Source organism: Lissotriton vulgaris, chromosome 8, assembly GCF_964263255.1.
Source record: "Lissotriton vulgaris chromosome 8, aLisVul1.2, whole genome shotgun sequence".
Lineage (NCBI taxonomy): Eukaryota > Metazoa > Chordata > Amphibia > Caudata > Salamandridae > Lissotriton > Lissotriton vulgaris.
This window is the reverse complement of record NC_141696.1, coordinates 857,190,481-857,214,742: the sequence shown is the minus strand read 5'-3', so window position 1 is coordinate 857,214,742 and position 24,262 is coordinate 857,190,481.

Sequence of the window (24,262 nt, the reverse complement as noted above, 5' to 3'; positions counted from 1 at the left end):
GGCGAGGATCCGTACGCTCCGGGAGCCGGCCGTTTTGGCGTCTTTGGATGCCACGATGGCCTTTGACTCCCTCGAGTGGAACTACCTGTGGGCTGTGTTGACGAAGTTCGGGTTTGGCCCTGACTTTATAGGATGGGTCAAACTTCTGTATGCTAGTCCACTTGCCAATGTTATGGTCAATGGCGGAGTGTCTGCATCCTTTGCTCTTCGCAGGGGCACCAGGCAAGGTTGCCCCTTGTCGCCCTTGTTATTTGCATTGGCGCTGGAACCCCTGGCTTCCTGGTTACGGGTTCACCCAGATATCAACGGGATACGTGGTCTTCTGGCTTTGAGGACCGTGTGTCTTTATACGCGGACGACATCTTGCTCTACCTCACCTCTCCCTGCAGGTCCCTTATCGTGGTATGCGACGTGCTGCATACCTTTGATAGGTATTTGGGCCTGGTCATCAACTGGTCAAAATCACACTTATACGTTTTGAGAGGTGATACTCCGCGGCTCCCTAGGGGCTGCACCATACAGATCGCGAGGCAGGGGTTTAAATACCTGGGCATCTATATTTCAACCGATGCCCAGACACGTTATGCGAACAACTTGCTTCCCCCTCTTGCACGCCTTCGGCGTGACGTAGAGGGGTGGCGGAAGCTACCGCTTTCCCTGCTTGGACGTGCGGCGTTGTTCAAAATGATGTCCCTGCCCAGATTCTTGTATGCGCTCCAGAATACCCAGGACCCAGTCCCCTCCGGGTACTTCAGAGAGGTTGAGGGCTTACAGCGAGCCCTTCTCTGGGACGGCAGACCGCGTATTGCTATAGCCAAACTCACGCTTCCGTGGTATGACGGAGGTATCGCTTTGCCTGATGTCCGTAGGTATTATTGGGCCTCCCAACCAGCCGCCCTCAACCATGGTTTCTACGGTCCAGCCGATAGTCCGGGATACGCCATGGACCGGTGGCTCCTTGACGATGGGAAATACTACAGGGCGTTGTACTCGAGATCTCTGGATGGAGGAATGACGGGCCCGACCAGGACAGCGGTACACATATGGAGGGCTGTCACAAAGGCACAGGGATGGAAGGGGAGGCTCACGCCACCCCACTTTACGACTCGGACCTACTGGGTAAATTGTGGCACACCAAGGGGTTTGACCGATGGGACCTCATTGGTATCTCCAAGGTCGACGACATGATGGCCAAGGGTGAGATAGTCTTTCGCCGCTCTACAAACAGAGTTTCAACTGGGAGCGACGGAATTTTTTAGGTACGCCCAATTGCGACACGCCCTTCTGGCAGTGCTGCCGGTGGGAGAGAAGGTCCCTGAGTCGTCCCCGTTGGAAGATAGGGTGCTGGATGGTCATATGCCGGACAGTGCCATCTCGTTGGTTTATAAAAAACTGATTAATGTCCGAACGGACCTCCTTCTGAGTGTGAGAGAACGATGGGTGCGTGATGGAGTTGAACTGGATGATGAGGATTAGCAGTGTGCGGTGTCATCCCCCAAGGAAGTGGCAATCCCAGCCAGACTACGATTGGTCCAACTGAAAATTTTGCATAGAGTGTATGTGACCGGCCCCCGGTTGATCCATATGGGCCATTCGGTGGACAGACTTTGTAGGCGTGGATGTGGTGCACTTGCCACCTTCATGCACATTATCTGGGAGTGCCACGCGGTCGCTTCCTACTGGAGGCGGGTCCACGCGGTGATGTGTGAGGTGACTGGAGTCGACTTGCCGGCTGAGGCCCGGCGCTGCTTATTGAATGTGTGGGGCCCCACGGACTACAATAATGCGCAAACTCAATGGGTCACTTTGGGAAACATGGTGGCAAAGCGTGACATCGCTCAGAAATGGGGCGCTACGTCGCCTCCCTCTGTGGAATTGTGGAAGACCAATATGGATTGGTGCATGGTTCGTGAGAAAACAGTGTACGTGGCCCGGGGCAAACCCAAGAAGTGGCTTCAGATCTGGGGGACCTGGAACGAATACAGGGGTGATATCTGTCTCCCACCCGACACTGCCCCACTGGAGGTACGACTTTCCCCTTAGCCTTTAATTCCAACTCAAATGCCATTACATTGCACATCCTGTACTCTAACCCTCCCGATATTGTCCATTTTGCACTGTTCATACGTGTACTCCCTGGGCTTAAGGCCCAGCCTTCTCCTGCGCTGGGTACTGTCGCATTTAGGTACTTTTGCCTTGCCTTTTTCGCACTGGTTCTGGGGCTCTTTATTGTACTTTAACTTATGTTTTCATCATTTATAACATAAAACTAAACCTTGCACGATTTTACAATATGCACTGTGTGCACTGATCATCCTCTCTTTATAATGCTGCCTAGCCTCCGGGATGTAAGGCTGAATAGCTGTGTACTTTGATTCGTAAATAAAGGTTTTCCAAAAAAAAAAAAAAAGATTACAGAGGCGCATGTGAACTCTCTTCTGTCAGATTTTCTTACCCTTAACAACATACTGGACCCCTCTCAAAATGGCTTAAGGTCAGGTCACAGCACGGAGTCAGCTCTCCTGGCTGTGACAGAACATCTCTGGTCAGCCATGGATGCGGGGCAAACGTTGGTGGTGATCCTGTTGGATTTAGGCGCCGCGTTTGACACGGTATCGCATGACATTCTGTTGAGACGCTGGGCGGAGGTAGGAATTACAGGTCGAACATTGGAGTGGCTTGCCTCATTTCTTCACGAGAGGTCTTTATCAGTATCAGCCCCCCCGTTTGTGTTCTGTGAATACTGTATCAAACAAGGGGTGCCACAGGGTTCCTCCTTCGTCCCCTACTGTTTAATATTTATGTTCAACCTTTGGCTGCTGTTGCCTTGAGGAGGGGCCTGACCATGGTCTCATATGCAGACAACACTCAGTTAGTGGTGGCACTCTCTAATAACACGAGAAAGACTCCCTCAAGTTTCAGGGCGATCTTGTGGCAGTGGCCGAGTGGATGACTGCTAACTGCCTCCATCTTAATTCCAAGAAGTCGGAGGTATTGGTGGTAGGCAGAGACCATGGTCTGTGGAGTGACCTCTGGTGGCCAGCAAGTCTGGGCAGGCCCCTCTTCCCCCAAGCAAGCGGTAAAGAACTTAGGGCTTTGGCTGGACTCATCTTCAAACTATCGAGATTAAACCAAAAAAACAGTAGGGATCTGCTTTGGATTTTTTCGGCGGCTCAGGCCATTGATGGGCTTCTTTGATGCCTCTATACGTCAGGTCATTATTCAAGCGATGGTCTTGTCTAGACTTGACTATGCCTGTTCCCTCTATTAAGGGTCCAATAAAGCAGAGGTTCAGAGGCTACAAAGGACATAAAATGCAGCAGCCAGAACACTTCTAGGCTTGCGCAAGTCCTGCTTTGTGTCCAGTGCCATCCGTCACCTCCATTGACTTCCGGTGGTCAGGCGCATTGAATTCAAGACCCTATGTAACTCTGTTAAGGTTTTGAAATCTGCCACCTGCCTATTTTGGCCAATCTTCTTTCACCTTATGTTCCATCACGCCCCCTTCGGTCAGATGGCCAGCATTTGGTGTAGGCATGGGCGGAAAATCCGTTCCGCTCGCGGATTTTGCGGATTTTCGGGAAATCCGCAATCCGCGAGATTTGCGAATTTCCTGCAAAATCCGCAAATCCGCGAGCAGCGGATTTTGCTCGCACTGCTCGCACTGTTCGCGTGAGTTCGCGCCCCGCGAATAAGTGCGAAATTGCAGAAATACGATCTAAGCAAAACTGAAAGTAACTACTTACCAGGTTCAAAAGTTCAGGCACATCATTAGTAGCCATTTCCTGTAGTGCTTCCTGAGGGGCCCCTCCAGAGTTCAGTTGCCAGTTGAAACTATTATGTGACCCTGCTCTGAACCTCAGAATAGTTACACATATGCCACAAAGGTCATGAATTACAGCTAAGGGAGACAAGCAGGAGCCAGGCTGGAAGTTAAAATCCATTAATCAGCCCCTAATTCATTATTGTCAGTTGGGGCAGGGCAGGTGTTGTAACTAATTTTGCAACAATGAAAGCACTTAGCAAGTGCAAAAGATCACTAATCAGGGCGCACTAAGGAAGCAGGTGCCAGCTAAAAAAATATTCTGTGACACATTAATCAGCCCCAAATTAATTCAGGTCACTTGAGGCAGGGAAGGTGTGCTTTGCTTTGCCGAAAATAATGTACACTGGACAACCAGAGGGTGTGGTGATGAAACAGAGGGTGGCATGGGTGGGCCAGAGGGTGGCATGAGTAGTCAGAGAGTGGCAGTGGTGACAGAGAGTGGCAGTGATGAAGAAGAGTGTCCCAAACAGGTTGGACACGTAGAAACAACAAGTTCGCAAAACTTGCGACCCGACAGGTAAGTTCGCAAATTGCGAAATTGTAAAAACCCTCGCGAACTGGCAGAAACACGGGCGAACACAAAAAAAAAAAAAAATCCGCAAATTCGCGGGAATTCGCGGATTTTGCGGATTGCGAGTTCGCAAATCCGCAAATTCGCGGATTGCCAATCCGCAAAATCCGCTCATGCCTAATTTGGTGGTGGTCCCTCGGATTCGAAGAGTCTGGGCTGGTGGCTACTCTTTTCGTTATGAGCTACCACGCTATGGAACACACTTCCTGTGCAGATTCGGGATCTTAATAAATAACTGGAATTCAGCAAGGCCATTAAGACTCTTCTTTTCCCCATTAACTAGCTGATGTTGCTTTGCGATTTGTCAGTCTTCCTTTTAGCGCTGGGACGCCCTTTTGCTGGGAAAGCTGTTGTGCTATATAAGACATCTTAACATAACATAACATGTTTCTGCCTGTGTTAGACTCCAACTGGAGTTCTTGGGCATTCATCAGGACCAGTAGAAAATTCAAGTCACTCTGCATGCACAAATAAAGTTAAAGTCAATTAATCAGATGGTTATACTGGGTGTGTCCACTTGTTATCACAGGAATTATGGGTGGTTAACACACCATCTCCATCTTATGGAGGAGATTAGAGTCTACCTCTCTATTGCCACAAGATACCCCTTGGCCACAATCGGCTTTTGGTACGGCTACACAGAGTTAGCTTCCGTAGACAGGGTCCAGGCGAGGAATCAGTTCCACACTACTTATATTTTAAGGTGCAGGGAGGAGGGAGATATCCTGCGATGCTTGGGTGACCTCTATGAGACTGGTTGAATGGTAGGATAGATGGATTTCTGTGCTAGATGAGAGGTTGTGGGTGGCTGTTTTCTTGTGTATGCTGGATTGGCTATGGCTGTTCCCAAGGCCTGGGTGGGAATCCCACAAGAGCCATAGACACACATTTTAAATCAGGCACTGCCAGATATGGGGAGAGCTCAGGCATATTACACTGATCTATGCCTTGATGTTACCACACACAGCTAACAGGAGCACAAAACTGACTTCACAGTGGGAATGCGATATAGTCATGGAGTTGAGTGAGCATGATTGGGCATCCATATTAGGCAATTGTAGAAAGGTGACATGAATGCACACCATTAACTGATACACTATAAGTGTGTCCATAGGGATTGTGTTACGCTGCAGTGGCTGCACAGGTTGGATCCATCCAAGCCAAAGTACTGTCCCAAATGCAGGACAGCTGTGGTGACTTATATACATTGTAGTGGGCATGCCTTAATGTGGGGACCTTCAGGGGTGAGGTACTTCAGATATTGAGGGATCTGACTGAGCTGCCACTCCTTCACACAATCCAGCTGTGCCTGTTAGGTCTAGTGACCTGAGCTAAGCATAATAATATGCAGAGAAGGTGTTGGAGCTGGGATTAGCTGTGGCCAAGAAATGCATAGTACTGTGGTGGATGGCTAATTGATTGCTCTCATCGAAACAATGGCTGTGGGAATTTGTAAGATGTGTGCGTTCTGAGTGTGGGGTGTGGAACAGGTTGGTGTATAGTGAGGCGAACCAAGAGAGCATACATGGATGTCGATTCACCAAAATGCATTGATAAGCCGAAGTGACATCACACACCCTTTGACCCCGTCTGCCGGTGATGTTGCAGGAATTTACATCACAAGATCTTTGACCTGGTGACATCACAGGAACTGTCATTGCATGGCCTTTGGCATGGCACCATCACACGGAGTGATGCATCTGACCTTGGGTTAGTTACATCAGACAGAAAGGCTGGAAAATCTTTAGCTGCAAATGAAATACTTTATAAACAAACGTAGTGTATTTAAATTCCATTGAAAAAGCTGCTATAAATTGTCTGTATCAGAAAGTACCTTTAGCCACAGGATTGAGATAATGCAGCATTGGTTTAGAGCATATTAAATAGTTTCAAATATTGGAAAACAATGCTGGAGAAGCTGAAAACAGGCAATATCAATATTGAATAGTTTATATAATGGAAAGGTTGATGAGCCAGGAAAACCTACCACAAGTCCACGTTGCCATTTGTTTTAGAAATCAAGAATATCATGTAATTAAAACTCAGTTTTAGAATGAATGTGGGTCACAGTGCTATTTTATGCAGATCAAGTTCTCCAGGCAATCTTCTCTTCCATGATATGATATATATACTTTCTTAGTTAAGGAGCCTATGCACATTCCCAGGTTTACTTTAATTAATTATTTCTACAGAAAAATGTACAAATCACCAGTAGAGTTCTTGTGTTGATCAATAGTTTGGTGTGTTTGAAAAAGGTGGCGAGAACTTATTACATGGAAGAAGAGACTGGCTGCCAAGCTGATGTTGAAGGACTGATTAGAAGAGTACTGTGATTGCTGAAAATCAAGAGGCTGACCTACATGACTATCATTCTGATGCTTTTGCTTGGCATCGTTGAAAAGTGGAGGGGGCTGACTGGCAGTAAACAGTTGTCTGACTAGCATGATATAAAAAATCCAACCGTTCACATATTCTCAGATAAAATACTACCAGCTACCATGACTTGCTGTGGTTTACCTGATGGTTGTGCATCTTTCTATAAAGAGACTGACTCACGGGTTGATGCGCCTTTAGTATGAAATCAAGAAGGTGGCTGAAAGTGCAGCAGACACAGTTTACAGATCTCTGAATAGGATACTAGTGGCTACAAAGAAAAGTTGCAATCTTGATAATAAAATAAAACTCTGTGAACTGCAAGATTTGCTTGGCTATCAGGAAATAAAGGAGACTAATAGTTGTTTGCATGACCTTTTTCATGGCTGTAGCTGAAGCTGCATATCCCTTGTGACAGGAAAAAAGTATCTAGAGAGCAAGTTGGAACTTTGTCGATCGGGCTTGGCAACATGTTAGATTCTGTCTTTGTGAACCTGCATAGGGTACTTGCTTCTGCAATCACTGACATATGTCTTTGGGGAAAAAACAACTATTAGAACTAAAAAGATGCCTACATTTAAATATGTAATCAGGAATGGATAAGATAGCTCGGAGACTAATGCATTCAATGTAGGGATCAGAGCCATATCAAGGGAAAGACTTTGATGTAAATAATGGAGCCTCTACTTACACTTTCATTCTTCTGAGCTTAATACAATGAGTAAGATTCAACTGAGTAATAATAAATATTATTTGTTATCAATGTGAGAGACCAGAATATTGGTAGACTTCACCATACAACTGTATTCATTAATACTATTTATTGGTATACAGCACGTTCTATCAGATAACAGAATCCATATAAAGGCACATGAATTAGTGCCTCTGCCCAGAGAAGGTCATGCTATTCCAATGGGACTTCAACTATCCAAGTTATGTCTACTGTAGGGTACATTATTCTAACACCACTGGAGTGGGAGACTGTTAAGAAACATCAATCTTAAAAAAAGAAAGGGTAACAGTGGGACATATATGATAACATTGAAGAATGCCACCAGCCTCCAAACTCCAGAGGAGCACAGACTCAGTTGCTCGGTTATTGGCACTCAACTTGCACCCTTAGCTTGCCAGTCAGCACACTGGCCTGTATCTTTCGCCCTCCTGCAGTAGTTTAAGAGCTGAGCTTACAGAGCCCAACGCTGCATGAGTTGCCAGTTCATTTATAGAAGAACCTGAAAACCAGTTGTGTGGTGCATACTGGCTGCTGGCCTGGTTTTGTTCCCGCTTCCAGCATTTAAGTAGCAGCGGACTCAAAATTGGACATTTGTATATGGCACAGGTGGGAATTTAGTACAGGATCTAATGCAGAGCACCCCCTCTCCATGACCGCTCCTCTGTAACATGCTCATCCTAGCTGGTGATCTCAATATCTTAGTACTGGTACTGACTTAAATCAGGCTCTCTGATCCCATTCATACATGTATACACCTCAGTGAATACTGGGACCTGTAGTACTGAAATAGTTCAATTCATCTAATTAAAGCATCACACTTGAAGTAATATTGTGTAAATGCAAAGTCTAGCACTATCAAACTTGTGTCCTCATGAGGAAGAGAACTGTATTGGTGGCCTGGGCTGACTATGAGAAGAAGGTAGCACCTAAATGTAGGTAATCTACAGCACAGTATTTATGTGAGTGTATTTTTGATTTGGTGTGTCTGTAGCACAAACCTAGTATGCTGGCTAGCAAAGGAGTCCAATCCACGCCAAAAGAAGTGGTAAAATGTAAGGCAGGGCATTAATTCCAAGGTCTGGAGGCCCTACATTGTGTTGCTACTTTATTAACATATATAAAGTATCTAGAAAATGCATAGTACAAAAATGGGGGGAACTAAAATCAGTTGAATGTCATATTGGAGAGTGTTTGATGGGAATATTGTTCATCCTGAGTCTGTTCTACACCTTTTTGTATCACACAACTTAAAGTAAGCTTACCATGTTTTGTAGAGAGCTCTATGAGGCACAGGATTAATCCTAACCCAATGTATCAGACAATAATTGTACCCCAAAAATCTCTCTGTATCACTGGACACAATAAAGAATAACCCCAAGCATAATTTTTCTAGTTGATTCACTCCATTAATAAAGAACACCACAGACATGTCTCTCACTGTATTATAGCATGGAAACAAGAACACTCTGGACATTTCAACGAAATCAACAGCATCCCCATGCACGACAATCACACTGCGTCACTACGAGAAAAGAAGAGAATCCTCGGGCATGTCTGTCTCTGCCCCCCAACATATATCTATCACACTGCCTCACATTTAGCATTCTATGAGCTGGTTGATACCATGTACTTGCATCTCGCGATTCCGAATGGATGATCAAGCTCTTAGCGTGAAGCCTTCACCTCTACATTGTCATGGTGTAAAATCTTATCTGAATGGAGCACCTTGTTGCCTTGCTTGTGAACAAAAGACAAACAAATGCATTCATCTCTTTGGACAGTGACAGTGTATTGCTTGCATTCCTAAGCCTTGAGGGTGAGATCAGATAGTGTAGTGGCTGATTGCGGATAGGCTTCACCTTTACAAATTCAATGAGGGACTTGTTAAGAGGGGATGCTGATTACTTGTTTTTCTTGAGAACTGCAGGTTGAAAGGTGGTAAGTATGAGGGGGGAAGGAAAGACTGCAGTGTCTATTGTTCAAGTGAGGAAGCTTCTAGTCAGGGCCTTTACTTTTGTGTGTCTGAATACTGCTACAGCAAGGCTGAATGACAGACAGATGCAAGATCTCACACTTCATTGTGCCTATGTTGTAGGTGCTTCAGACTGAAGACAACCCCAGTGCAACCTGCCCCGTGAAGCATTACTTTTTGCAAGTTCACTAAGACAGACTCCATGATCCTTAATCCAACCCTGATAACCAAGAGGAAATGAGAAGAGCATCTCAAGCACAAACATTGTTTTTCGCTTTCCTTCCATCTGATTTATGGGGAAATTAAACCAAATGTATTTAAATCTATTTACCCACAGGTGAGGTTGGTGTTCTCACAGCCGATAATGATCTTGCAATAATGTCATTTCTTTCTACAGTTTAGCATGCAAACAGGAGGCTCCACAATATTCTTAAAAACCCTGCAAGTAGACTTCCATTGTCGACTCTCCTTGCCCTTTCGAATGGCTCTCTCCTTCTTTTCCATCCTCTGCATGCCGCCTCTCTCCAAGCTCAGCATACTTCAAATCATATGCATGTTTGCCTTCATTCCTTTTCCTGTGTCTCTTCAAAATGTCCACACCTCATTTCAAAGATCATGATCTCTCCTTTAAGAGTCATACCCTGCAAACTTTTTATTTTTTTTAATTGTTTTATAGAACGCGAACTTGACCCTAGGGTATCAGAGCGCTTTACAAGGGAACATAGCAGTGTACAAAAGGCAAGGAATCACAATAGTTTAGCGGACATGTATGAAACAGTTTGCGAATAATTAACTCCAGATAAGGCCCCCGATTTCTTGAAGAGGTAGGTCGGTATTCTACAGAACCTCCTGTAGCTCATCTATCAATACTGACAAACAATGCATGGATTCTCATATACCCCTCTTCCACTAAAGATCACACCTAACTCCTATTAATTTAATCTACTACATAGGAACTTGAGTAAATGCACAGCATACTTTTTTTAGGAGTGCAAAACTAATTCCAATAACTTACAATAAGCCAAAATAAAATCCTACTAACTCTGGCTTCCGGAGCAGCGTACCGTTCGCGTAAAGTGCTACAATACTACTTCAGGGGTACTAAGTACTATATAAATGCAATTACAAGACAATTCAATATACAACACACACTAGTACCATAACATTCAGCAGTTGGGCAGTCGAATGTAGTCCATACAGACTGCATAACACTGATTGTAATGCTTGGCAATCTTGCATAAGGACTGTGAGGCAAGTCCATCATTCAGTACTGTACCAATTCACAGCAACAAACCATCCATGACAATCTGAATAAGTACGGAATAACAGAAGAGATCTCCCACATGCTGCATGACTTTAATTTAGTCCACCACTGCGGATCCCAACTTGATACATATTATGACCACCTTTTGGCATCTCACAATGGCAATCAGATACAGGATGATAGTAACAAAGGCCATTCCAGCAGATCACTGATCCAGGTCTACCTCCAACTGAAGCCTGCTCAGAATGGCAAACTTTAAACAAAATATCCCAGAATGGACTGCCGAGTGCATCAACCAGCTAAATGGACTATGAAAATAAGAAATGCCATAAAGGGACCTGCAGAGATGCTCAAACCTGCCAGCTTACCGAAAGACATAAACTGGGCATCTGACTTTCACACTTCCCCATTCATCACACTGTTAAGGGCTTTTTCCCATTGCATAGTGGTCCGCATATACAACATGGAAACACTTCAACGCAGGATGAAAACAAAGACAACACCCTTCCAGCCACACACTCTATGGGCAGATTTACAAGCCCCTTGCGCTACTTTTGCAACATTTTTGACATGGGGAAAGTGACTCAAAAGTGGCGCAAGTGGCTCGTAAATCTGCCCCTCTAAAAGGTGTAGGCAAGCGGTTCAGCACCACACATAGGGGTAGTAAGTACTACGTAAACTTAGCATTACAATACAATGACCTGCGCTCTTATACCTTTAGTTCACTCCTCTGCGAGAAAATCTGAGAGTCTGAGCCTCTGGGGAGAACATCCTGGTGGGTGCTGTCGCCTGATTGGCTGCAGTTTGGACTGTATATAATGACTAGGATAGTCATAGGTGTGGAAGTTTTTCCGAATGGACAGCCGAGTGCATCAACCAGCTGAATGGACTATGAAAATAAGAAATGTGCTCCCTAAGAGGAGCAGATAACGAATCCCTCCATACCTCCCCTTGGCGTAAATCCCACAAGAAACTGTGGAAATCCCTTGACGCCTCCAATTCATCTTATGACCCCCCGTGAACACCTTAATTTTTGCCTCAGATTGTAATGCCTTCTGTACTCCTCTATTGTAATGTGCCATTGTCAGTCCTTATGTGAAATATGTTTTTGCTTGGTCACCTGTATACTGATATGAGTAAGATCCGCCGTAAATGCCCTTCTTGGAACTTGAGTATTTTATTATTACAACAGTTATTGTTTTATTATTACTATTATTATTATTATTATTATTATTATTATTATTATTATTATTATTATTATTTTATCTGTTATCATGATTATTATTATTATGGTCATTGTTGTTAACCTTATCATCATTGTAACAACTTCCTTATATGGGTATTTAGATGCTGTCTTATTATTTGCTGTACTATTTTAATTACTTCTCCTGTCATTTATTTCTTTATTTGTTTGCTTGTTTTATATATTTCAATAAAAATGTTTTGAATACAATACAATGCAAATACATGTGAGTGTCCTTTCCGCGAGGAAATAGCCTCAGACTATGAGATTACATTGAAATGGACATTAAATATAAGGATGGCACAGTTGTTTCCAGTGTTATCGTGTAAGGAAGGAGAAGCAGGTTAGCGCCCTGATATTAGCACTTGGGTGATGTGGCACCTGTTTGAAGGACATTTCACTAGGACATCTCCCAGTGCAAAGGAGGACAGACACTTTCTGGAATTTATCCCGCTACATTAATTTGACTGTTTGTTTTTACTGGTGATACAGAATAACCTAAAGCGTCACAAATTAGGCAATAGAATGGTATACCAAGCACGATAAAACACTGGAAATGTCACACACAAGCTAAATCATAAACTGACAGCTATGCATTCTGCCATGGTTTTTATTAAAAAGTGCTACTTGACTGCCATTTCGAAAAATGAATACTTAATAATGTGAAAGGCAATCATTTTTCTTTCACATGCACCTTCACCTATACATTTTTTGTCATTTCAATAAAACTTGAATTATGGGCTAGGTAAAGTGACCCAAAAACCCTTGTATCTTGACGTGGCTATCATATTCACTGAACAGCTATGAAGGCATCACGAAATTGAGATTTATGTTTCATATTTCTTTTTTGAAATAACATATTTGTTGATAGTTGAGTCACAGCAGACTATGGGGCATATTATCAAGGGCCTTATCCCCGCATTAGCTGGACTTTTTCCCGCCAAAGCGGCGATAATTTCATCGCCCTATTAGCAAGCTGCCGCTAACAGCAGTTAGCGACAGTTTGCAAGCAATAGCGAGCGGTTTGGGGCCCACTTTGCATGTCAGCGCTATTTATCGCTAATGACATGCAAAGGGGGCGTACCCAACCTGTTAGCGACTGAAAGTAGTCGCTAACATCGCTATCGCCTATTATCAAACCAGGCACATCGATAAAAAAATTTGCGCTAAGTGCGAATATCGCCAAAAACTAATGCCTGCTCATACCACTTCTTAACCTGTATATCCAAAGGGAGTTGGATACTCAGGTTAAGACCCTAATGGCGTTAATACCTGAATATCGCTGGATTTCCAGCGATATTCATGCATTGAGCCGCTATCACCGGATATTTTATCGCATTTGAGATAAACATTGCTAATATCACGTTATCTCTGAGATAAAATCCGGCAATGCGCTGCGATAAAAAAAATATCGCTAAGCTCATTTAGCGATAAATATCGCTAGTTGTTGATAATATGCCCCTTTGTGGTCCATTTGAAACACAGCCTGTGATGGAGCCTTGTACTGCTCTTGTGTGATGTAGGAAAGTGTGCTTAATATAACTGCATTGCTCCTTGAAATTGAAAATTCGAAACATTTAAATGTCTCTTATGTCCTTCAGCAAATAGAGACATTTCTTTGTCATCCGGGGAGCGGGACAATTTGTTGCTTTCTTCATGTATACAGTGAAAGGAATATGTTTATTTAGATCGGATATATGATGTTAGCACGCATACTTTTAGCACGCATACCATTACCACGCAATTTTTACATCGCAGGACCCTTTACAACGAATACCTTTACAACGCATTACACTACAGCGCAGATACTATTACAACGCATACCATTACAACGTAAGTATAGGTAAGTATGTATTATTTTAAAATAATGTAATTAATATTTATTTAATTATTTTAATTAATTTTAATTAATTATATTAATTTTTATTTAAGAATTTGTAAATATATATGTAAAAAATACCCCTATACCCCAAAACCCAAACCTAGCCCTGAACCCTAAAAATACCCCTTTACCCCAAAACCCAAACGAAACAGCCCTGAACCCTAAAAATACCCCTGTACCCCAAAACCCAAACCCAGCCCTGAACCCTAAAAATACCCCTGTACCCCAAAACCCACACCCAGCCCTGAACCCTAAAAATACCCCTGTACCCCAAAACCCAAGCCTAGCCCTGAACCCTAAAAATACCCCTGTACCCCAAAACCCAAACCTAGCCCAGAACCCTAAAAATACCCCTGTACCCCAAAACCCAAACCTAGCCCTGAACCCTAAAATACCCCTGTACCCCAAAACCCAAACCTAGCCCTGAACCCTAAAAATGCCCCTGTACCCCAAAACCCAAACCTAGCCCTGCACCCTAAAAATACTCCTGTACCCCAAAACCCAAACCTAGCCCTGAACCCTAAAAATACCCCTGTACCCCAAAACCCAAACCCAGCCCTGAACCCTAAAAATACCCATGTACCCCAAAACCCAAACCCAGCCCTGAACCCTAAAAATACCCCTGTACCCCAAAACCCAAACCCAGCCTTACACTACAGCGCAGATACTATTACAACGCATACCATTACAACGTAAGTATAGGTAAGTATGTATTATTTTAAAATAATGTAATTAATATTTATTTAATTATTTTAATTAATTTTAATTAATTATATTAATTTTTATTTAAGAATTTGTAAATATATATGTAAAAAATACCCCTATACCCCAAAACCCAAACCTAGCCCTGAACCCTAAAAATACCCCTTTACCCCAAAACCCAAACGAAACAGCCCTGAACCCTAAAAATACCCCTGTACCCCAAAACCCACACCCAGCCCTGAACCCAAAAAATACCCCTGTACCCCAAAACCCAAACCTAGCCCTGAACCCTAAAAATACCCCTGTACCCCAAAACCCAAACCCAGCCCAGAACCCTAAAAATACCCCTGTACCCCAAAACCCAAACCTAGCCCTGAACTCTAAAAATACCCCTGTACCCCAAAACCCAAACCTAGCCCTGAACCCTAAAAATACCCCTGTACCCCAAAACCCAAACCTAGCCCTGCGCCCTAAAAATACTCCTGTACCCCAAAACCCAAACCTAGCCCTGAACCCTAAAAATACCCCTGTACCCCAAAACCCAAACCCAGCCCTGAACCCTAAAAATACCCCTGTACCCCAAAACCCAAACCCAGCCCTGAACCCTAAACATACCCCTGTACCCCAAAACCCAAACCTAGCCCTGAACCCTAAAAATACCCCTGTGCCCCATAACCCAAACCTAGCCCTGAACACTAAAATACCCCTGTACCCCATAACCCAAACCTAGCCCTAAACCCTAAAATACCCCTGTACCCCATAACCCAATACCCCATATAAATGTATAAAAAAAAGATAAACTTACCTATACTTACGTTGTAATGGTATGCGTTGTAATAGTATCTGCGTTGTAGTGTAATGCGTTGTAAATACATGCGTTGTAAATACCCTTGCGTTGTAATGGTTTCGTTGTAACAGTACTTCGTGGTAAAAGATTCGTGGTAACGGTTGTATACCTTTAGATCATTTAAAAAGGAAAATAGCTTTACTTTTTGCTGAAGGGAGAATCAACCAGTCCTTTGCTTAAGCTGTGCAGAAAATGAAAAGTTGGTTCCGTCATACATATTGATACTTTAATTACATCATAAATAAAGAGAAACAGGTCTTGGTCGTAAAAAAGATATTTGGAAAAAGGAATCAGTCTACAATGCAATGCCTGCATGCTTTCTGATCTTGTAAATAAAGTACCTGCTGTGTTGCCTAATCACTTTTCCAGGCCCTGGACCCAGCCTACCTGCATGTGCATTAGCAGTGCAGCGTGGACCTCCAGGACTGGGTAAAGAAACTCTGCACAGCCACGCTGGGACTCACATCACCGATGTACCGTGCGGGGTGTCCCACCTCTCTAGGAACCGTAGTGCTACAACTTTGCAAGCCAAGGCTCCGGCTACAGCGGCTCTCGCACTCGCGGACTTCATTGCAGGGCCCCGCCTGAACAAAAACCACATGCGCAGAAGACGAATAAACACGGCAAATGTGCGCCGTGATCTGCCAGTGCTTTCTCTACAATACAGTGCAAACAGTAAAACTGCCACCGCACACAAATGTGGTCTAAATTTGAAAAATCAACAGAATGTATTACGTTTTTAGGTTTCGCCTGCACATCGCTTGCGCTGTGCTTGAGAAATCTATTGCTTTTAATATAAACTTAAAAGGGACTTACCCTCCTTCCTGGCTGTCTTTCCTCCTCTCTTTCCTGGCTTCTCATTGGTTCCTGTGCGTGCCACTTACCTTTCCTCCATTTCTTTTGGCTGCACCATATTTTCTTGCATTTACCAATGCTTGTTCCTCGTTTGCTTCTCTTATCAGTTTGCCGCTGCTGAAATACTGTTAACAAACAAATGGTTCTGTTGGGTAGCGATAATAATTCCTTTAGAGGGGGCTGAAAACAGCTCCGTGACATATAACAAGCAACACACTCTCTGATAAGTAAAGTTTTTATATGTATTTAAAAAACAAGGAAAAGAACAATATATTGGAATTACTTCATTCCACTACATTACTAGAAAGTACTTCAAATTCGTGAATAGTGACAGTGGTGAGAAAAGTGACATGTGCAATGCATATAGTGACACTTATATACAAAACAATTATTTACAAATAAAACCACAAAGGGAAAGGACCGGGGGAAGGAAAAACGAAGTATTTTCTGTCGTTATGGGGCCAGTATTACACAGGTAAAAGTTCCAAGGAAAACAGATGGTTAATGTCCAAGTTCCTGGAGTTTAGCTTGGCCAGAATTAGAGCGTCGACGTTTCGACCCTGGCTGCGCCCCAGTTGGTGGTCGCGGCGGGTCTTTATCAAGACAGGGGGGCTGGAAGGAAAGGAATAGGTATCAGAGAGGTGCTTGTAGATTTCGTCAAAAAATTGACGAGAGTAGCTCATGGTTACTTACAGGGCGGTCGGTCAAATGAGGAATTGTTCCAGAAGGTAGCCCGTTGGTCAACCTAAATGAAAAGAGAGCTATTTAACCCGTGTGGTATGACAGTATTGCAACCACAGTCATATCTCTCATTGCAGTGTCTAGGTCATTGCCTAGAATACAAGTTAATTGAGTGGGTAAAGGTTTTTTTAAAGTGCCTAAGTGAGTTGGTCCTGGCAAAAAGGGGGGTGCCTGAATAATTCTAAAAACATGGTGCAGGTCCGAGCGGGAATATTGATGCAGTTCCAGAAGGTGGCCCGTTGGTCAGCCTAAATGAAAAGAGGGCTTGCATCACCCATGTGTTATGAAATTGTTGCAAACAAATTCACATCTCTGCAATTGCAGTATCTAGGTCAGCGCCTAGAATACAGGTTAATTGAGTGGGTAAAATTAAGTGCCTAAGTGGTCTGGTCCAGGCAGCGGGAGTGCCTGAGTGATTCTGGAATCATGGTGCAAGTCCGAACACGGAAATGCAACATCCTGACAGGAGGAGGAACATCCATACCACGCCATTCAAGACAGTCAGTGGACTGGCTTACCTTCGAAAGTAGTATCATCCGCGGTACGACTCAGCGGCATGGATCAGCGACCTGGGTATGAACGCCAAACAAGCTGTCCGTAGGAGTAGCTCGGTCTAATGGGTTCACGCTATGACGTTAAGTATATTCGTAACCAGGCAACCCCAGCCGGGAATGAGGCTGGTGCCTGCTGGGCCAATCAGAATGAAGGTGTAACTTGTGACGGCGTGATGCCTGTCTCCTGAGCCAATCAGAATGGAGGCATAGCTCGGGACGGCGTGAAGCCTGTCTCCTCGAGGACGCACCGTGCGTCGGTTACTTAGCAACTTGTAAGGAATGTTGACGGGCCAGGGAAACCCGATCATGGAGGGGGCGTTGTCTTTGGGGTAGGTGGTTGACATGGCAATATCACAGTTATCAAAGATAGAACGCGAAGCCATTTGTCAAAGCACACAAAATATACTCCTAGGTACGTAGTTGCCAATATTTCAGATGGCAATAACACAGGTTTTGAAACAGATTAATTACATACTCTAAAATACGTGGTTATCATTCTATCAAATGGAAATAGCATATGTTTTCAAACAGAACATGAAGCCATTTTCCAAAACATAACGTGAAGCCATTTTTCAAAAACATAACGCACATGTGTACATTGGTTTTGGGACAGATTAAGTACATACTCTAAAATACGTGGTTGCCATTCTATCAAATGGAAATAGCATAGGTTTTTAAACAGAACATGAAGTCATTTTCCAAAATATAACGTGAAGCCATTTTTCAAAAAACATAATGCACATCAATATGTACAAATTGCGTATTCTGTGAAAATGATAACAAACAGCGACACTTATATGTTGTCATATGGGAAAAAAGCAGTGGTTGAAAGACAATTGGCTATTTAAGAACCCTGGTTAGAGTAAGGCCATCTGTTTTGCGATTTCCTCGTGCTCATTCAGTCCCTGACTCACGGAGTTCAAAATGTGGATCCATTTACACTCTTTTCTGCTGAGTGTAGCAGACAAAGAACCACCTCTTGGGTTCACATTGATTTTTTCTAGGATGCGCCAGCGCAGACTTCCAGGATCATGATTTTGAGTGAGAAAATGGTCTACTATGGGTGCGCCCTGTACCTTACAACGAATCCTGCTCATGTGTTGTAATATGCGGGATTTTACTTTTTGTGTCGTTTGTCCTATATAGGGTTTGTTGCAAGGACATAAGATGATGTATACGACATTAGCAGTGTTGCAGTTAGTCAGAATGGGCAGATTATATGTCTTGTTGTTGTAAGCAAAAGACGGTCCATCTATGCACATGGGGCATGCTTTACAAGTTCCACATCTGACATGTCCTTTTATGGGTGGTAGACCTAAGTGGTCTCTGAGGGTTATTGGTTTTGGTGGTTCCAAGAAAGCTTTGACCACATTGTCCTTTATATTCCTGCCTCTCTTGAATGCAAAGAGTGGAGTTGCCTCGGTGTTTAATTCAGATGCCACTAGGTTCCAGTATTTCTTTATTGTTTTTTTTACCACATTGCTCTTTGCATGGAAGGTGGTGACGCAGACCAGGCCGACAGTGTCGGGATGTTTCTCTTTTGGAGTCAGAAGCTCTTCTCTCGGACAATACCAAGCTCTTTTTTTAGCTCGTTTCAGGAGTCCTAATGGATAGCCACGTTCACGTAGGCGTTTAGTGAGAGTCTCGCATTCATTGAAAAAATCTGTTTTCCTGGTGCAATTGCGTCTAATCCTCAAATACTGGCCAAACGGTAGATTGTCTCGTAGGTTGCGTGGGTGATGGGAATCGTATTTCAGTAGGGTGTTTTTCTCCATGGGTTTTCTATATAGATCACAGATTATTACACCCTCCTCTGTTTTGAAGGAAAGATCCAAAAAAGCAATGTTCCTTCTATCATAGTTCATGGTGAATTGTATATCCTTACACCTTGCATTCAGCCAGAGAAAGAAATCTTTTAAATCCGTTTCAGAACCAGTCCAAATCATGATCACATCATCGATGTAACGTTTCCATATTGATATAGAATTGATGAATGGATTGTCTTCTGTGTATAAATAATGTTCCTCGTATTGATCCATATATATATTGGCCAGGCTCGGAGCATAGGTCGCTCCCATTGCTACTCCTTTACATTGTAGGTAGAATTGTTGCCGGAACACAAAATAGTTTCGCTTCATTGCGATCTCCAGAAGGCCAATCAGAAAGGCGGTGGGAATCCACTGGGGTGCAGGCCGTTTCTCCAGTATGTCTTGAATACCCTTGATTGCTTTGTCTTGGGGTATCGATGTATACAATGATGCAACATCTAGTGTCACCATGAATTGTGTAGCTTCGTCATATGGTTGACCTTCTAGAAGCTGAATAATGTGCATCGAATCCCGCACATACGATTTCGTTTCTGGTACCAGTGGTTGTAGGAAATGATCAATAAACTGATTTACCGGTTCTAGAACAGATCCACAGCCAGATATTATTGGTCTTCCAGGCGGGTTGTTCAACCCCTTGTGCACTTTGGGCAAGTTGTAGATGGTCGGAATCCGGGGCTCCTTTTTGATCAAGAAGTCTCTTTCAGGCGGGCTTAGGAAGCCTTGATTCACCCCATCCTCTGCCAAGGTCTCAATCAATGTTTTTACGTTAGCAGTAGGGTCCCTGGGTATCGGCTGGTAGCTTTCTTTAACAGCAAGTTGACGTTTAATTTCAGCTATATAGTCCTCCGTGTTTTGTAGCACCACCGCTCCACCCTTATCTGCTGCTTTGACAATGATTGTGGTGTTCTCGCTGAGATCTTTGAGTGCAAGGGACTCCTCCTTGGTGATGTTGTATCTTATGTAATGCCTCTCCTCTATGATCATCATTACCTCCTGCATTACGATTTGTTCAAATGCCAATATCCGCTGGCTCATGCAGTAAGAGGCAGGGGTAAAAGTAGATGGCAGTTTGAACGGTGTAGCAGCCATTTTAGGTGTGTATTCATTTCTTCCAAAGTAGTACTGTAACCTCACTTTACGGAAGAATTTTTGTAGTTCTAGTTTTGTAGTAAAGGCATCCGGTCGATTACTCGGCACAAAAGAGAGACCTTTATTCAGAATACTTCTTTCTGCAGGAGACATCTGATGATTGGAGAGATTTATGATGGAGTCCTCAGGTGGTCGAGAATTCGCCTGTAATACAGAGTTATTCTGTATGATTTCTCCCGCGTCGGCCGTAGGCGTGGTTAATGTTGTGTCTGCCTCAGCCATTTCCGAACTTCCTTCTTCATGTGGGATTACCATCTGTATGTTTGTTTGCGGGTTGAGATCTCCCCATGTGCTTCTGGCTGGTAGAATCTCACTCTCGGGTTCCCTCTCGGGGCTCCTCTCGAGTTGCTCCATGTTCTTCTGGGTGTCCAACCTCGCTGGGCAGTGCCGCCTCGGTTGGATGGACGGTAGCCTTGCTCTAAAAAATGTTGTTGCTGCGGGGCATCCAATAATTGCCTGCTGGTTGATGCTCCTTCTTGCTCAGACTCAGATCCACTGCCTGCAGACGAATCTGAGAATGTTGCAAATCTTCTGGGGCCTTGTCTGCCTCTGTTGATATAGAAGCCTTGGTCGTCCTGTTGATAGTATTCGTCTGCCAAATACGGATAGGTGATTTTTTTATCGTATGTGCGGATGTCTTTGCTCAGTTTATTCAATTTTCTGTTCAATGTCACTGTATTAAACTCTGCCAATGTCTTTTCCGCTCTTTCCAATGCCTCTTTGGCGTTTGTAAGCGCACCGTCTTCTAAGATTTCTTTTTTTATGTCAGCGATTTCCTGTGTTAATTTCTTGACATATTCAATGGCCGTTTCCACCCCCAGCACCATCCAGTGCCTGGAGCAGTTATTGGCCACAAAGCTGAAGCCTTCTCTAAATTTTGGTACGTCAATAAAGATTCCGGGCTCGTTTCTTACTTGCAACACTTTTGGAATTATGTTAGATGCCAGATATTTAGTGAGCACGTGTCCATGAAGTCGGGAACGGATTAATTTCTTTTCCAACCGTTCCAGTTTTAACAGCTTTTCATTAAGTGTTACATCAGAAGTTGTTTTATCTGAACCAAGGAGAAATCTAGAGGAATTTTGGTCATCTATTAACTTTGCTATGTACTCCTCTGTATACGACAAGGTTTCTTTATCTGACATATCTTGGTTTAGGTAAGGTGCATTAGAGCCAGTTATTTTGGTGTGGATGACTCACTAGAAAGAACCCTCGCAAGTCAGCACTTGCAAAAGAATGATTTAACAAAAAGGGGTAACCCTGTGTCCCTCAGAACCTGGGTATATGTGGTTTACAAACAAATGGTTCTGTTGGGTAGCGATAATAATTCCTTTAGAGGGGGCTGAAAACAGCTCCGTGACATATAACAAGCAACACACTCTCTGATAAGTAAAGTTTTTATATGTATTTAAAAAACAAGGAAAAGAACAATATATTGGAATTACTTCATTCCACTACATTACTAGAAAGTACTTCAAATTCGTGAATAGTGACAGTGGTGAGAAAAGTGACCAGTGCAATGCATATAGTGACACTTATATACAAAACAATTATTTACAAATAAAACCACAAAGGGAAAGGACCGGGGAAAGGAAAAACGAAGTATTTTCTGTCGTTATTGGGGCCAGTATTACACAGGTAAAAGTTCCAAGGAAAACAGATGGTTAATGTCCAAGTTCCTGGAGTTTAGCTTGGCCAGAATTAGAGCGTCGACGTTTCGACCCTGGTTGCGCCCCAGTTGGTGGTCGCGGCGGGTCTTTATCAAGACAGGGGGACTGGAAGGAAAGGAATAGGTATCAGAGAGGTGCTTGTAGATTTCGTCAAAAAATTGACGAGAGTAGCTCATGGTTACTTACAGGGGGGTCGGTCAAATGAGGAATTGTTCCAGAAGGTAGCCCGTTGGTCAACCTAAATGAAAAGAGAGCTATTTAACCCGTGTGGTATGACAGTATTGCAACCACAGTCATATCTCTCATTGCAGTGTCTAGGTCATTGCCTAGAATACAAGTTACTTGAGTGGGTAAAGGTTTTTTTTAAAGTGCCTAAGTGAGTTGGTCCTGGCAAAAAGGGGGGTGCCTGAGTAATTCTAAAAACATGGTGCAGGTCCGAGCGGGAATATGGATGCAGTTCCAGAAGGTGGCCCGTTGGTCAGCCTAAATGAAAAGATGGCTTGCATCACCCATGTGTTATGAAATTGTTGCAAACACATTCACATCTCTGCAATTGCAGTGTCTAGGTCAGCGCCTAGAATACAGGTTAATTGAGTGGGTAAAATTAAGTGCCTAAGTGGTCTGGTCCAGGCAGCGGGAGTGCCTGAGTGATTCTGGAATCATGGTGCAAGTCCGAACACGGAAATGCAACATCCTGACAGGAGGAGGAACATCCATACCACGCCATTCAAGACAGTCAGTGGACTGGCTTACCTTCGAAAGTAGTATCATCCGCGGTACGACTCAGCGGCATGGATCAGCGACCTGGGTATGAACGCCCAACAAGCTGTCCGTAGGAGTAGCTCGGTCTAATGGGTTCACGCTATGACGTAAAGTATATTCGTAACCAGGCAACCCCAGCCTGGAATGAGGCTGGTGCCTGCTGGGCCAATCAGAATGGAGGTGTAACTTGTGACGGTGTGATGCCTGTCTCCTGAGCCAATCAGAATGGAGGCATAGCTCGGGACGGCGTGAAGCCTGTCTCCTCGAGGACGCACCGTGCGTCGGTTACTTAGCAACTTGTAAGGAATGGTGGCGGGCCAGGGAAACCCGATCATGGAGGGGGCATTGTCTTTGGGGTAGGTGGTTGACATGGCAATATCACAGTTATCAAAGATAGAACGCAAAGCCATTTGTCAAAGCACAGAAAATATACTCCTAGATACGTAGTTGGCAATATTTCAGATGGCAATAACACAGGTTTTGAAACAGATTAATTACATACTCTAAAATACGTGGTTATCATTCTATCAAATGGAAATAGCATAAGTTTTCAAACAGAACATGAAGCCATTTTCCAAAACATAACGTGAAGCCATTTTTCAAAAACATAACGCACATGTGTACATTGGTTTTGGGACAGATTAAGTACATACTCTAAAATACGTGGTTGCCATTCTATCAAATGGAAATAGCATAGGTTTTTAAACAGAACATGAAGTCATTTTCCAAAATATAACGTGAAGCCATTTTTCAAAAAACATAACGCACATCAATATGTACAAATTGCGTATTCTGTGAAAATAATAACAAACAGCGACACTTATATGTTGTCATATGGGAAAAAAACAGTGGTTGAAAGACAATTGGCTATCTAAGAACCCTGGTTAGAGTAAGGCCATCTGTTTTGCGATTTCCTCGTGCTCATTCAGTCCCTGACTCACGGAGTTCAAAATGTGGATCCATTTACACTCTTTTCTGCTGAGTGTAGCAGACAAAGAATCACCTCTTGGGTTCACATTGATTTTTTCTAGGATGCGCCAGCGCAGACTTCCAGGATCATGATTTTGAGTGAGAAAATGGTCTACCATGGATGCGCCCTGTACCTTACAACGAATCCTGCTCATGTGTTGTAATATGCGGGATTTTACTTTTTGTGTCGTTTGTCCTACATAGGGTTTGTTGCAAGGACATAAGATGATGTATACGACATTAGCAGTGTTGCAGTTAGTCAGAATGGGCAGATTATATGTCTTGTTGTTGTAAGCAAAAGACGGTCCATCTATGCACAT